Source organism: Ailuropoda melanoleuca, chromosome 17 (genome assembly GCF_002007445.2).
Source record: "Ailuropoda melanoleuca isolate Jingjing chromosome 17, ASM200744v2, whole genome shotgun sequence".
NCBI lineage: Eukaryota > Metazoa > Chordata > Mammalia > Carnivora > Ursidae > Ailuropoda > Ailuropoda melanoleuca.
The window spans coordinates 37,459,118-37,475,557 of NC_048234.1; positions in this window are offsets into that span (position 1 = coordinate 37,459,118).

Genomic DNA, 16,440 nt, shown 5'->3' on the forward strand with positions numbered 1-16,440 from the left:
TTATTTGCTTTATTTCCCTTTTAATGTGACGTCTCTGTGCTGATACTTACTGGTTCTTGTTTTGCTATCTGTTTTGAGGTCCATTGCTTTACTAAGACCCACTGCACCTTGGCTGATTTCAAAGTGACACCAGAATATCAATGTTAAAAAAAAAAAAAAAAGTTTTGTTTGTAAATCATGTGACCAGCTTCTCTCAACCTGACATGGAAAGTCTCTTGTACTACAGTGTATTTAATAAAAATGATGTCTTACAATAAATAACATCTTCCGAAAGAGACACGCCAAGGTACATGATGATTACTTTAACAATGTATGGCATTTTCACAAGGCACGTGTACTCTTTTTTCAGTCTGTCTGTCTTTTTTCTGTCTGTCTGTCTATATTTTACTGTGGTCACTGCAGAGGCCTGCAGTGTTCATTAGTTGAAGGCGAGAGGAGTATGTGGCCTTTAGAAGAAGTTCCCTGGCTGATCCCTCCATAACCTGGTGCTTTCGACTTCTATCTTGGATAACTAGAACGTCGCTGTCCAATAGAACTTTCTGCGATGACATAAATGTTTGGCCTGCACTGTCCAACGTGGCTAGTTGGCACTTGAAATGTGTCCAGTCTGACTAAAGAACCGAACTTTACAGTTGACCTAGTTTCAGTTGGTTCACATGTAAATAGCCACGTGTGGCTCATGGCTACCGTGCTTCACAGTACAGAGTGAGATAGAGCCTCTGTGGTTTCGAGCAGGTCCCACCCAAGAAACCTGCCAAGAGACAAGTTGGATATCATGGCATCCCAGGGTAGGGGCATCTTTGAGGATCTTAATGACCCAGGAACAGGAGCCAAATTAAAAATGTCACAGTCTCCTGGCCTCTTGGTTAACCAGTGTTTCCTAAATCGAAAAGGTGAGGGAGAGCAATACATGGGCGGCCTGTCCGGGGTCTCGTAGCCTGTCTCTCTGCCTCGCCAGCAGGTGGCCCACCCACACGTCTACTTCTCAGGATCTCATGGTCTTATTTTCCAGGGTCTGACCTCCTCCCCGCCACCTCTTCTGAGAGGAAAGGAGACATCCGGGCAACATTCCTGGCTGAGGCTCCAGGAAAATAAAGTTTGGCAGTGAATTATCCCCAAATCCAAGTCCTCAGGAACTTTGCCTCCTGCAAACCCCTGTCGCTGGCGCAGATAATGTTTTCCTTGAGTTAAAAAAAAATTAGACCAGGTTAACACTCAGCAGGGACTTGGGGAATTCAAAGCTGTGTAAGGAGGGAAACAGCGTGTCCAAAAATCCAAATCAGGTCATGAGTCCCTGTGGGATGGAGAGTACATCCCGCTCGAAGAAACCGGATTGCGGGACGAAGGTTAATCTTACTGGTGCCTGGCCAGCTAGAAACCAGTTGGGACTATTAAAGAGCCACACTTCCACCAGACCACATTCTGATAGTCCCACTGTTGGGACAATTACAATGGTATCGGTTTAAATTCCAAACCCAAGGTCAAGGTTTTCAGTGCCCTTGTCCGCTTCCTCCTCAAGCACATTCCTGTAGTTCACCCTTAAAGACGCCTGATTTCTTATTGGGAGCAACGCTCCTGCGACACCGTGATGAGTGACTCGCTGAGGCTAACGGTGTGCCAGGGTGCCGCGTACGTCCGTTAGTGGCCTGTGGCTGCTGTCACATATTACCACAAACTGGGTGGCTGACCACGACAGAAACTGATTCTTTCGCAGTTCTAGAGTCCAGAGGTCTGAGAATGAGGTGTTGGCCGGGCCACACTACCTCCAGAGACCCCAAGAAAGCACCTGTTCCTTACCTGGCCCAGCCTCTGATGGCCCCAGATGTTCCTGGGCCCGTGGCCACATTGCTCCGATTTCCGCCTTAGTGGTCACCTTGCCCCCTCCTCCTCTTCACACCTCTCCTCTGTGAGTCTGTCTTACAAGGATACCTGTGACTGCATTGAAGGCCCATCTGCATAATCAGGACAAGCTCCTTCTCGCAAGATCCTTACATCTTCTCACTTACAAGATCACATCCACAGGTTTCGGGGATTACGTTTTGGGCATATCTTTTTGGAGACCACCGTTGACTACAGTGTATTACCCAACACTTAAATCAACCCTGGGAGGCAGGTGCTATTATTACCTCCAGTTTACAGATGAGAAACTGAGGCACGGAAAGTGAAGGAGCTTGCCAGGAAGTTTGATCAAAATAAATTGACCAATAAATACAGTGCTTCCTCTTTGCCAGGGAGATAGTCATCTGATGCTCAAGGGCTCCTACTCCAGGCAATAGCAGAAATGCAGGCGTCTTGCCTGCAGAGGGAAGGCCTGCCCCTGGGGATTCGGCTGGCCATGGGACTTGGTGTTTAGGGTCTGGTAGAAAGCAACTCAACAGCCCAGTCTTGTGGGAACGAGGTTATCAGTGGCAGCTGATATGCCAAGATTCAAGTTTCGAGGAGACTAGAGTTTCTAGGAAGTTACACCTGTGGGGTGAGGTCTTTGGTCATTAGGCACAAGGTAGGCATTTGGCCCCTAAACCGAAGTCCCGGGTCAATTGAGCATCACCAGCAAGGTCTTGGGGGTACTTTCCCAGGGCTCCTAATTCCCACCCTCAACCAGTCATCAGTCTGGAGGAGGGTGAGCCTGCAGGTGGAGGGAGCCACCTTGTAATGGGGTTCTGGGACTTAAGGGGATGTTAGAACCTCTTTTGCAATAAGATCCCCGCCCATTTGGTCATTTCCCTGACGTCGGGTTCTGCGGTAGGCTCCCATGGGGAGCGCGGTCTAACACCTAATGACAGTGCCCCCCCACCACCGCCCGCAGATGGTGCTTTACAATGAATGCAAGCTTCAGACCAGACTCATACAGACAAGCACTGATATATCATCAAGATCACAAGCCTGCTATGTCGGCCAGGAAACCCCCCCTCCCCGTCCTTGGGTGGAAGTCACACTCCAAGCCAGATGCCACGATCCACGAAGATCTGGCCTACGCCCAGATCAGGTGACTGACGGGGGGGGGGGACAACATAAGACCCAGGAAGCTGCATTTCTGGCCTGAGAAAGCTGGGCTTGCCAGATTCTTTTGCCTCCTTCATGCGGGATGGACGGCGCTCGTACAATACCCGCAGTAAATCCTCAATCTTCAGAACCAGTCATTTCGTCTATCTACAAAAACCTCTAATGTCCCTTATGCTAATTAGCAAACCCTCTTGCTTCAGTAACAATATTTTAAATACCAATTAACTACTCAAGTCATGCCTCACATGGGCACTGCATCTTTATGTCAGCTATAGGATATCTATATGTCATTATACATGTCATGATATCTAATCACTTCTAGTATAGACGCTGCCTTTAACTTGTAGACCCACGTCACATCTGTACAAGGACTTTAAAGTTCATTGCCATGCAGACAATGTAACCACCTCCTTATGGACAAGCACAGCCTTTTATCCTATAGGATATACGGATCTGTAGAAACCAACCCAAGTGTGGGAAATGCTACTTTCTTTTTTCCCTTTAAATAAGGTTATGTTTGACTCAAGTCCACATTGCACAGGGGCAAAATCAATCTCAACAATTACTGGGTATGTCTCCCTTTCCTCAGGTAAGCCATGGATCTCAAGGCTCATTGAGTCCCAGGAAATACCCTAATTTACTGCTTATCACCATCCAGTGGTGTTGGTGCCAGGGTTGAGGAGCTCTGCTTCTAGGACAGACCCATCAGGCACACCAGAGCCGTCCCTGAAAGCCCACCACCTCCCTGACGCCCTATCCACTAGGTAATGTGACTATCTTCAAGCAGGGTCACGAGGCTTTACCTCCAAGACTTTAGCTTGAGGTTTAGTTTGGCTTGGGGAGATTTTTTTTTCTTTTTTCCCATTCTGTTATAGTTTAGCAAGCATATGTACGTGTTCAGCACAAGATGGGAGGCTCCATGCACCTGTTCAGTCTTCCATCTTCCTTGGAAATATCAAAGCTTTCTTCCTTAATTTGAGATGAGCGTTCTCTTCACATAGTCTTATTTTTCTGACAAGATGAATATTACAGCAATTCTTCTGTATTGCTTTTGTTGTGGGTCAGAATCACTTGGATAACTTTGAAAAATGTAGAAACCAAAGCCTCACCCTGAAAGAATTAGTTTCTATTAGTCCAAGGTGGGGCAAGAAATAGGCATTTTCCCCCCAAATTCTCTCGGTGTTTATAACGCACAGTGAGGGTGGAAAAATACTCTTCTAGGGGATGATAAAGCTCCGCCCCCAAATTTCAACCATCCAAACAAAAAATACCTGGTGACAGACCTAGGACTTGACTCAGCAGAGAATGGGCCAGACAGAGAAGGGTCTAGAACTTAAGTTCAAGAATGCTGGAAGGAGCGCTAGATAGATTTGAAGCAGATCATCAGCATCCAAGAAGTTGGGTAGTAAACTACATGTTCTCTTAGAAAACAAGTTTCCTGCAAAGCTCCATGGAAACCAGTTATGGCCCAATGTTTCAGGCAATCAATCAATCAGCCAGTCCTGATGGACCAAAAGGCTGGGACTCCAGCTCCCCATTATGCCGGCAGGACAGCTGCTGCCAGCAGGCTATAACATGCAAAGCAATCACAAGGCTTGGACCCATCCCATGACCATGAAAACTGAGCTCGCAGGATCCGCTCGAGTTGACGTTCTTCCGTATTGCTATTAGATGCTAGCCCGCGATCACTGCAAGGGGCAAGGCCAGCACCTCCTTAATCATGCAGCGGCCCCAACGTCAGGATCCCTCTGCAAGAGTCTACATTCAGTCCTACCAGATCGCTGTGTGCAATCCCAGAGAGCGATGGGCGACCGAATTGGGAACACACATACCGGATACTGATTTTATCCCCATGAATCTTCTCCTAAACCATAATATTCTAGCGGTTCTGCTCTGTGCACTAGCTAGCCATTTGCTCTTGTTAGTGTGACAATATTGTAATTTTTATTTATCATTTTGTTTTTTTGGCCCTTTCCTCCAAGTAGAATGAACTAGAATAATTCGGAGGCATCTTTAGGATGATGGTTATTTTTGTTCAGTTCAGCCTGACCACAGTACTTTTCTATAATGGACTCACACAAAGCATTTACAAAGTTATGTAATATTTTCTTAGTTTGGAGAGAGAACTTTGTGGAGACAAACAGTGGCCTTTCCGGCTTTAGGGTAGAGAGATGAATAGGGGTCAGAATGGTTGTCCGGGACCTCCTATAGCATCACAGGTTCATAGGGTTGGAGGGGCTGCAGAGGGCAAGCCTTTGGACATCCTTGCCGGGGGGGTCCAGTCTTAGTGAGAGGGAACTTATTATTTGAACACATCCTCCTGCCCTCTCTGCAATCCCCCCACCGGAGCCCATTTGCATTTTACAAAGCTTCCTAGCGAGCACTTCCTGGTGCTGAACCAACATCTGCCTCCCATGGGCTCAAACCTCCTGGGAGCGCACAGAATAACTCTTATTCATTATTACTTGGCATCCCTTTATGACTCCCTTGTGCTCTTCCTCCCACATCCATCCCCCTACAGAAAACTCTAGAATGCTTGCCAAATACCCAGGAGAAAGGGCAAGGAACCCAGCTCTGCCTGGTAAAACTAATGCCCAGCCCACAATTCCCTACTTACTCTTTATTCACATCAGCTCATTCTCCCCTACCTGCCCTTCAGACTTCACCCCTTCCTGACACAAGCAGAAAGTAACTTTTCAAGGGATCAGAGAGATTAGAAGTGAGGTGTGTCTCTTCTTCTCCACGGATAAAATAGACAACTAATAGAGGTCCACAGCCCTTCTATCTGAGGGCCATCTAAAATTTCCCTGGATGCTGGTAGAAACAAGGAAAGTAAGGGTATCTGGATGTCTCATGGGACAGTGAGATTTGCCATCTCTGATGATGGAGAAAAAGGGTGAAAGGCATTGCTTATTTGCCCACTCAGCCAAGGGTGGGGGTGTTTGCTAACCTAAAGATAGCCTTAATTTTATTTGTTTTTCCTAAGGAACATCTGCTTGCACAATTAGACACGGGCATTCATTAACACAGGAAGTGCCACGTCTGAGGTTCGTGTCACTGGGAGTGTTCGAGAACAAAATAAGACAGACACTCGTGGGAGTGATTTGAGAGCATTTTTCACACGGTGCAAAGGTTCAGCCTAAGAGAATGTCTAGCATTCGGGGGGCACGGTCGTTGAGAACTCAGTCATCTGTAGTAATTGGGAGTCGCTCTCCCTGGAACTGTGGGACAGGGTGGACGATGGATGACACTGACTATGTGTGCATGCCATGTGAATGAATACCTAACGAGGGCCTGGTGGCAGCAGCATCTCAGAAAATCCTTGCTGAATAAATGAATAAATTTCTTAGGCGCACAGTGAAAAGAATGCAGAGCATTCTGTATGCCCTTTCTACATCCCAAAGTACATTTACATATATTATGGCATTTTGCTTCCTAACATTCCTGTGAGACAGCAGCACAGGCTTTCCCTCCCCCACCCCCCATTTTGCAGATAAGGGTCTGGTCATGGTCCCGTGAGTTAGGAACAGAGTCAGAACTAGAGGGAGGGTTTCCTAATTCTTGGTAGAATTTTTGAACAGTCAATCATTTGGCCAGTGACTTTAAGGAAAATTTTCCAGATTCTTAGTTCTCATTTATAAGATCAGGATACTTTGACAATACACCCTGAACCCCCTGTCTCTTTCTAGCCCTCCTGCCTTGGGTCAAAAACATAAAAAGTGATGCTATTAAAATTATGTTTTTGAACACGTTAAGTACTGTGACAAAATGTTAAGTGGACCAAAAGGAAAATAATAAAATTTAGAAGTCAACGGCTTCATCCTACATCTACTTTTCAGGACTTCCAGCAACAGTCAATGAAGAGATTTTTTGAAAAAATGGAAAATGCAGGAATCCATCAGATTTTTCCCCGTTAATTAAAGGGAAGAATTGAAGACCTCCACAAAGAAATAACAGGACACCATCCCTTGGCGATGGCGAGAAGGTGGGACTAGATGGAGACCCAGTGAAGTTGGAGATTTGGAGCCTACTTTGGGGATATACCCGCTTACCCCTGTCAGATTACAGTTGAGGACACTGAGTCATAGAAGGGTCGTGAAGGGTCACGTAGCCATTAGGGGAAGTGCTGAGTCTCATCCCCAGGTTTCCTAACTTCTAGAGACCCAACAGCTGTGGGCTTTAGTGGCCTATTTCTTTGGCTTCTTGGAGCTGAACCAAGATCTGCATCTTCTTGCTCATTACAGTGGCCTGTGTGCATGTGTGTCCCCAGCAGGCCTGTTTCTTCCTTCGCTCCCTTCCCCCAAAAACAGGGTTCAACACCGATAACCGAGCACAATAAAGGGTGTATATTCACAGTTTAAATAGCTACAAAATAAAATTAAAATATTTCTTCCAGCCTTACTGCATCTCAATAGTAAGAACAAAACACCAAACCACATGGCTCCCTAAATTTTAGGTGTCGTCACCAATTTCCAGATTCCACTTAGGAGCTCAGTCCCAAATAACAGGGCTGAGGATGGGAAAGAATCCGGGAAAGCTGCAAACAGCTTCCCATTTCTATCCGCCTTGTGGGCCCCCCTCCCCCCACCCAGCTTCCCCCTTGGCTCTTGGAACCCACTGCCCTCTTGGGACACAGTCCTCCCTCCATCATCCTACCTACTGGCTCCGCATCCCTCTCACATCTTTTTAAAGAGATATTTTGGGAAGCAGCACACGCACATCCAGAGACCAATTACTCAATCTCCCAGCAAGTATGGAGATGATGGAAGTATAGCCCTTCCGTCTCCTAGCAACGGCTTGGGGGGGGAGGCTGGAAAGGGAGCTGGTTGCCCAGCACCACCCTGCGTAGAAGGCATTTGCGCATTTCGCTTTTGTTGTCTTTGATGGCCATTTCTAAAACTGGCTCTGTATTCTTGGGGGGATTTTAGGCACTTAAGTTATTCTTTTAAAAGATCTCTGCTGACATCCACAGGTCCTATAATTAACATCTCAAGACTTCACAGGCCGGAAGTGTTCCGTCACCCCTAAAAATACAGAGTCCCATCTTGGTCTTCCTCCTGTGGCTTATTAGGAATTTGGCCAGTTCTCTACTTCCTCCATGCTATCTCTCGCCTTTACACATATTCACCCCAGATGTGAACATTCAAGCACTCCTTTCTTTCTTTCCTTTTTTTTTTTTTCCCAAATTGTGAACTCTGCCCTCTAGAAAAATCAAAGTCACTGGACATCTTACGCAGCTTGTTTTTTAACATAAAACGACCAGCCAAAGCAGATTTCCATACCTGTTGTCCCAACGCCTCCATGGTCTCCAGCTCCGCTCCACCCTCCCCCACAGCAAACATGTCATTGACAAAGGAAATATTTGACAAACTGGAGTAAGAATTGATTAAATGAGGGAGGAAGGTATGAGCTAGCCTGATAGCTGACTCCCCTAACTGGAAATACTCAGGATCCCGAGAGAGAAGGCTGTTGAGTGGAAAGGCAGTTGTTTCTGTTGTTTATGGGAGAGGGATATCTGGGGAAAGAGAAATAGAGGTAGGATCAGAGAGAGAAGGGAGATTTCCGTTATCGATCAAAGAAAACTGAAAGGGTGAGGGGGCTGAGGAGAGCTGGGTCTGCTCTAAACTCAGACCCCACATCTGTTATTTCTGACCCAGGGGCCCCTCGACTTTGGAAACCCTTGAGAAGGTCAAACCCTCTGGCTAAGGCTGGGGGATAAGTGAGGGCCAATGGGAACGCCAAGGACTGAAGTGCTTTTGGGGGGCTGGGGTTGGGTTGGGGGCATCAGAGATCAGGAGGTGGGACATGCAGTGCTTTGCTGCAAAAGCACTGATTGAAAGAACAGGAGGTGGGACTAAGCCTGTCCTTCTGTGCTGAGTTTGCCACAACCTCTCAGGATGGATAAGATGAGAAGCTGGGGTTCCGAGATAATCTTACAAATTTTATTTCAGCCAAACAAAAGCCTGTTTCTCTAATAAACAGGGAAATCCCTTCCTTCCTCTGCCTGCCTGTGCCCAGGTTGCTCTTCTTGGAGTCAGGAAGTTCGCACAGATGATACCACTTCTATTGGTTCCTCTCCAGGGCCCATGGCTTGCCGTACAGAACCTTGCCAGACTGTCCATTTTTAGTCCTTCTGAGCCAGCTTCTGAGAGATCGCAACCATCTTGCTTCTAGATGGAATTCAAGCCTGAACAATTTAGCTTATGAAGCCATGAGCAGTGGCTAAAATTCTAGTAGAAAAGAAAGAGAAGAAAGACAAGTCTCACACTGGCTCTGAATCCCACAGAGGGGCCTACAGCCACCCATGGCCCCAGAGCTCCTCTCCACTTCTGGGCCCGGCTCAGGAGCTGTGCCAAGCCTGGGCTGATAGGCCCAGGGATTCTGAGAAAGGGATGGAGGGTGCAGAGAGAGATGAAGGAGGCAGTGCAGAACTTGCACCCTGCTCCAAAGGAAAGTCTTTGGACGAAGGAATTTTGCTCCTGTGGCTTCCTTCTGGTGTCCTCAGTCCCTGTAGAGGGGGACTATGGAAAGTCAGCACAGCTTAGGTGCCCACTCCTTGCAGGAACCTGAAATCTGCCAGGTCCACAGAAAAGAGTGAATCCATCAGGACTCTTCCCTGTCTCCCCTTCACACCGGTGTCAAGAGGAACATGAGGTTAGAGCTCTCAGGCTTTCAAGGGCACCCAAGTGCCTAGGTGGGAACCAGAATTCCAGTTTGGGGAAGCCCCTCAACTAGTTAAGGACATCTCAGATCTGTGGACTCAAGGCCAATCCTCTAACTCCACCCTGATTTTCTGAAGGCTCAACACCAGCTTGTACTTTCCTAAAAGCCAGGCGCCTGACCCAAAGGCCAAAACAGATATCAACAGGGGTGCTGAGAGACTGTGAAAATGGACTTTCTTCCACCATTTTGCTCAGGACCAGTTAGCTGTCCAGTAAATCCCATGGGCTGCCTCTGAGAACCTCCCAAGTTTATGGACAAATCGACCCAGGAGCAAAGCACAATCCTCCAAATTGTTATTTCTGAGCCTGCTGGGGTTGATTCTTTATTTTCATCACTTATCTGAAGTTCTGCATGTTCGAGTTCTGCTCTGACACAGGCCTTTGTCAGGAGCCCAGTTACCATGGCAGTGACTCCAAAATAGAACAAGTCCAACACATATCAATAGACGGTACAAGAAATAGAAGTACTACTGACAATACATTACTCGTTTCTACAGGGTAGTAATTTGTACAGAGAGTTGAAAATAACTACACCTCCCCCCTTCATTTAATTAAAGGAAAACAATTCCACAAATGGGAAATACGCAGTGTTTATATCAGAGCGGAACTGAGTGGCTGTGTGATTAAGAGGCCAGGATGACGGTTGAATTTGCTCGGGAAAACTTCATGCATTAAGGCTGGAGCCATCGAGAGAATCACTCTGAAGCACTCTCTCCCAAACCCAGGCTACGGTGTGGTTTGGTTGGAGGCACTAGTTAAGTATGAACTGTAAGTGCGTCACCCAAGAAGCGTTAACATTGTTTGCTAATAGTGGGGTAAGCGTTCCTTGCTGTTTTCCCACGGCCACCCTGGTTTGCTCCTATTGCCCCATGACACTCTCAAGTGTTATACTTTGGATCAAAACTTATATGAGCACCCTTATTATAGGTAACCATAGGGTTTAAGAGGCTGGCGGAGACATTGTGAAAAAATTTCCAAGGCTTGCTCTGGAAAAAGGATACCCATCTTTATGGTAAATATTTCGCTGAATACTGTATAGTTTGAGCTGTTTGTAGGTAAATGCACGTCTCAAGCCCCCCGGGATCTCGCATACTGGATGGCTCTCCCTGGATGGCTCTCTCACTTAGAGTAAGAAACCTGACTGGTGGGAGAAGGCACTGTCTTTGGAATCAAACAGGCCTGGGTTCCAGAACCAACATTGGCTCTTAGCTTGGGGAAGTCTCTTAGCTTTGGTTTTACAGACGTGTAAAAGTCAGATGCCACTCTCTAGTTTAAGTGAGTTGCTGTGAAAATTGAATGTTGCATGGGAAACGATTATTAGTGTCTTGTTTTTTTTTACTACAATGACTGTAGCTAACATGGTACATTTCCCAGACACAGCCTTGGGAGCCAGTTGGACCTAAGAGTGACAGTGCCCTGGGAAAGCTAATAAACTTCTGAGGCTCCCTTCCCTGACTCTCAAAGGTAACCACTATTGAGAACATCTCAGAGTGTTGAGAAGAATAACAGAGATGACAGGTGTAAGTCACCTGGCCTAGATCCTGACACTTAGTAGACATTGTCACAGGTAATGTTCCCTGGGAATCAGGCACTGGGATGGAGGTCAGCATGTAAGATATTTATTAAGGAGTGCCCTTGGGATGAACACTTGTGGAAGACAATTAAAGAAAGCAGGATTGGGAATGTGAAAAGGGTCTAATGCAGTCCACTTGACAACTTGGCAGAAAACAGCAACTCTGCCTGCTTGAGAGATGGTGCCATGTCAAAGACTCATTATTGTCCCCCATGGGCCAATGGGCAGGCTGGATATTCATCAATGGTGATAGCCAGGTCAGCCTTGGTAAATCCAAGTACATGCTGATGGCCCATGTGTGGCCTTCATCCTTGGCACCATGACCATTTCAATCATGTGCCCTTTGTGCCTTTACTGGGATGGCTGTGGACAGAGATTGTCGGAAGTGAGTAGATCCAAGCATTTTGTCCTTTTGGTTTGTGCCTCTTTCAAGGGTGAATACTCCGTGAAGGAGATTAACATGTTGTGCCACTTACCTACTGGCTTCAGCCTCTCAGCTTCAAATCCATTCTTTTTTAAATAACTGTTTTTAGAGCAGTTCCAGATTTACAGAATGTTTGTAAAGACAGTACAGGGTCTCAGGTCCTGTACATCCCTCACCCAGTTTTCCCTGTTATTAGCATCCTACATTCCTAGAGTGCATTCGTCATTAGAGTGCATTAATGAGCCGATGTTGATAGATTATTTGTTTAAGACTTATTTATTTATTTTAGAGAGACAGAGAAAGAGAGAGAGTGAGTGGGACAGAGGAAGAGGGAACAGAAGGAACAAGGGTCTCAAGCAGACTCAAGACTCCCCACTAAGCGTGGAGCCATGAAGGGCTCAATCCCACGATCCTGAGATCACAACCTGAGCCAAAACCAAGAGTCAGATGTTTAACCAACTGCGCCACCCACATGCCCTCCAAAGTTGATGTATTATTAACATCCATTCTTTACTCAGATGTCCTCAGTTTTCCCCCTGATGTCTTCATCTGTCCCAGGATCCCATCCAGGACCCCACATTCCATTGACTGGTCACCTCTCCTTAAACTCCTCCTGATGGTAACAGTTTCTTGGACTTCCCCAGCTTTGCTGATTTTGACAGTTTTGAGGTTGGTTATCATATAGAATATTCCTCAGTTGGGATCTGTCTGAGGCTTTTATCATATAGCAATGTGCTTTTGGAGGGAAGACCGAGCTATGGGCCATTCTTATCACATCATTTAAAGAAGGCTATCAGTGTGGCTTACCACTGTTGATGCTAACTTGGATCACCGGGTTTGAGATAAGGTCTGCCAGATTCTCCATTGTAAAGTGACTCTTTTTTGCCCCTTCATTTGCTATGCTCTGTCACCTGGAGAGTGGCTAAGTAGCTACGTAAATCATTTCTAGTTCTTTAGCATGGGAGATTTGTCTATTTTTCCCTCTTATTCATTTATTCAATCATTTATTTATATCAGTATGGACTCGGATATATTTATATTATACTTTGAGTAATAAGCCAAAACTACATTATTTATTTTGTTGTTCAAATCATTCTAGCTCCAGCTATTTGGAACTCATTTAGTTGGCATCCGAATCCCTTCAACATATCCTGCCCCCCCTTAGTGTGGTGTGTTTTGCTTTTGTTTTTGAGCACTTTCTGCCTTTCAGGCCCAGAGATACTCCAAGCTCAACTTGTATATTTCCTGCCCCCTGTCCTGAATCAGCCACTTCTCCAAGGAACCCTGGTTCCTTTAATTAGAGAGCAGTATTAGAAATCAAAATCTGGGTTCTGGGAATCTTTGTCATGGCTTCTGGGCCCTCCCTCTCAGCTGACAGATAAGGAGATATATGTGTGTATTCTAACCGGTGCGTATATATTTGCCTATTTGTAAGTATTTCCATATGTAACCCTGTATATCTATATTGGGGCACACATGGGTTCATACTGGTATTTCCACGTTTGATCTATTACCACGTGAAACATTCCAGCCCTCCTCCCCTTGCTTGGCTGTAACCTCCTACACCAACCATGTGAAACCTGGTTCCCACAATTTACTTAATTCAAGTAAATCAGCCTAAGTTTCCATGTATAGTGGTTTCAGACTTGCTAACTCATACCCTCTTGGAAGAAAACCTATCAACTAGAGTACAGTGCTTACATACAGTTCCTTTTGCCTCTAGTCTTACAGACTCCACTTGCTCCCAAAGTGATTTGGTCAGTGCTTTATTCCTCTACACCCATTCTTTATCCTGCACTCATACTGAAGCTGGCACGATTAATCTTTGTTAGTAGAAGGACACTGGAGGAACAAGAAAAGAGGAAGGGGCTTCTCTTCCTGGTTCTGTGTGCTCTTCCCTGTTTGCTCCTGTGACAGAGTAGCAGCCAGCAGCATGCAGGATATCCATGGCACTCAATTTTCCAGCAGGTTCTGTCAGCGGGGCTCACTTCATGGACAGAACCAGTGTAGTCCCTGAGGACCCCATGGTCATAAGGACCTGCATACTTGGTTTAATGCTCTGCTGAGACTATCCGGAAATTCTTAGTGATTTTACCTTGGAACTTATGTGGAGTCCAATGGGACAACCCAGCATGCATGTGTGCAGGGGAGATAACCCAGTAATAGCGCCTACGCACATGGGCTCAGGTCCACAGGTGCAGCAGGCAGTGTTCAGCACGTATGTGAGCATAAGCAGCTGGCCTGGCTACCCACCTGGTACACACAAGCATACTTGGGGCAGGTCAGGGCCCTAAAGACCCCCAAGTGTGGCCTGGGCTGGGACGACAGAGCAGCAGCAGAAACAGCAACCGTGGCTGCCACAGCCCTGGAAGAAAGGAGACAGCTCAAGAGTTCAATGATGGGACCTGTGGGGAGAGGCCAGCTGTCCCATCTGTCCCTGGAGCCTGTCCCTGTGGCACCCCCACAAACACGAGCACTCTATCCCGAGCACCAGGGTGGGAACTACCCGGATCCAGCCAGTAGACATTTCAGTGAAATGTACAAAATGAAAGTGTAATATTGTGATTTATAATAAGAAATACATATATTTGGTCTTCATCCTTATTTCAAGCACAGATCTCCAAAATCCCTTGGAATTTCCCAAGCGATGAAAGCAATAATCATCAATGAGGTGACTTTTGGAAAGTACCTTAAGGGTGGGGGCTGGTTGCCAGAAGAACCAACCATGTGGTTTCAGTCCTACCCAGATGACCTCCGGGAAGGGGAAGGGGCTGGAGGTTGAATCAATGCCAATGGCCAGTGATTGAAACAATCAGGTCTATGTAATGAAGCCTCCATAAAAGTCCAAAAAAAAAGTGTGTGTGTGGGGGGGGATGGTTCAGAGAGCTAACTGTTGATACAAACATGGAGGTTCAGGGAAAATGGCGCATTTGGAGGGGGCACGGAAGCTCCATACCCTTTCCCCCACACCTTGTCCTATGCATCACTTCCGTCTGCTGTTTCTGAGTTGTATCTTTTTATAATAAACTGGTAGCCTAGTAAGTAAAATGTTTCTCAGAGTCTGTGGGCCACTCTAGCAAATTAATCAAGCCCAAAGAGGGGTCATTGGATCCTCCAATCTACAGCCAGTCATTAGAAGCACAGGTGACGACTAGAACTTGGAAGCAGTGTCTGAACTGTGTGTGTTTGGGGTGGGGTGTGGGAGGACAGTTGCATAGGACTGCACCCTTAACCTGTGGAATCTGACACTATCTCCAGGGAGATAGTGTCAGAATTGAGTTGAACTGTGGGACATCCAGCTGGTGTTTCAGCATTACTTGAATGTGTGGGGAAACCACCCCCTGACCACCACACACACATTGAAGTTAGGACCAGAGCTCCTTAGAAAGCATACTCATGGTCATTGCAGTAAAGCATATCAGGGGGTTACTATAATTCTTCAAAGAATTTAGAATCTCTGGTTTTGAAATTTGCAATAAGATTGGAGAGCAAATTTAGGAATAGAAATTGTATTTAAAAATTGTTGCATCCATTCAAAAAGAACAGTAGTTTCATATGAATTTTTCAATGAACCAATTCCTACTAACAAGAAAGGCAATTTTTAAATTAATGTTTTCTTGTCATTGAAGATATAGCAATTGACTGCATAATGGACATTTTGAATTATATACAAATCATGAAGCCCCTTTATGTTTCTTGTACAAACTCTGCAAGTTACAGGAAATGTCAGAGGAAACATTAAAATGCCATTGTATAAATTTATGTTTAAAATTAAACTCAGACTTAAACAAAAATGATTTGTATAAAGGGTTAAGTTTTTTCAGAAAAAGATTTAGAACCCTAGTCTATATGTACTAAAAACTCACTTTGAAATGACATCAGAAATTTGTCCTGATGTTGTCACAACCAGGAACATACTCTTAACTCCAGTTATGGTTGCATCAGCAGAAAGATCCTTCTCAAAATTAAAAATCACTGTTGTTCTTACATTTGCCAAGAGCAACTGACATGGCTTTCAATTATACCTTTGAAAATGAACTTGCTACGTTTTGATGAATTTGTAGAAAAGTGGGCCAGAAAAAACATATGACCAATCAAGATAGTACATTAATAAGGCATTATTATTTATTGTATTATATAAAATTATGACACCTAAAGTATCAATTAGTTAACTAATTAATTAATTAACTCCACATGGCCTTTCTTTCCAGAACAAATACCCCAATACCATAGGGTGTCCCAGGCTATTTGCTTTGACCGCAGACCTGCAGCAAAGCCCTTTCCTGTTATGGATAGTGAAAGCTGGCAGCCTTTCAGATCACCCACTGGGGAAGATAGACCCTAAGGTGGCCCATATTCATGCTCTGTATAATCTTTTCCCTTTGAGTTTGGGTAGGACCTTGACTTACTTTTAACCAGTAGATTATGGCAAATGTGATGGGATGTCACTTCTTATCATCCATCCTTGACATTCTTAGTAACACAAATTGAGAATATCCTTGTTAGCCACCCATCTATTTTACCCCATGGACATGCTGTGTTCCATTCACCATCTCCATAACTCTCCGTCCAGTGTGTGGGTTGGCAGTTCACTCTGCTTTGGAGCTGGACCACTCTGGAGAATAAGACCTGGACCTGGTTCTCAGATCCTTCTGTCTTTCCCCTGAGGACATGAGAATCACTTTGTAAAGTGCCAAGGAGTCCACATCCAGAATTTC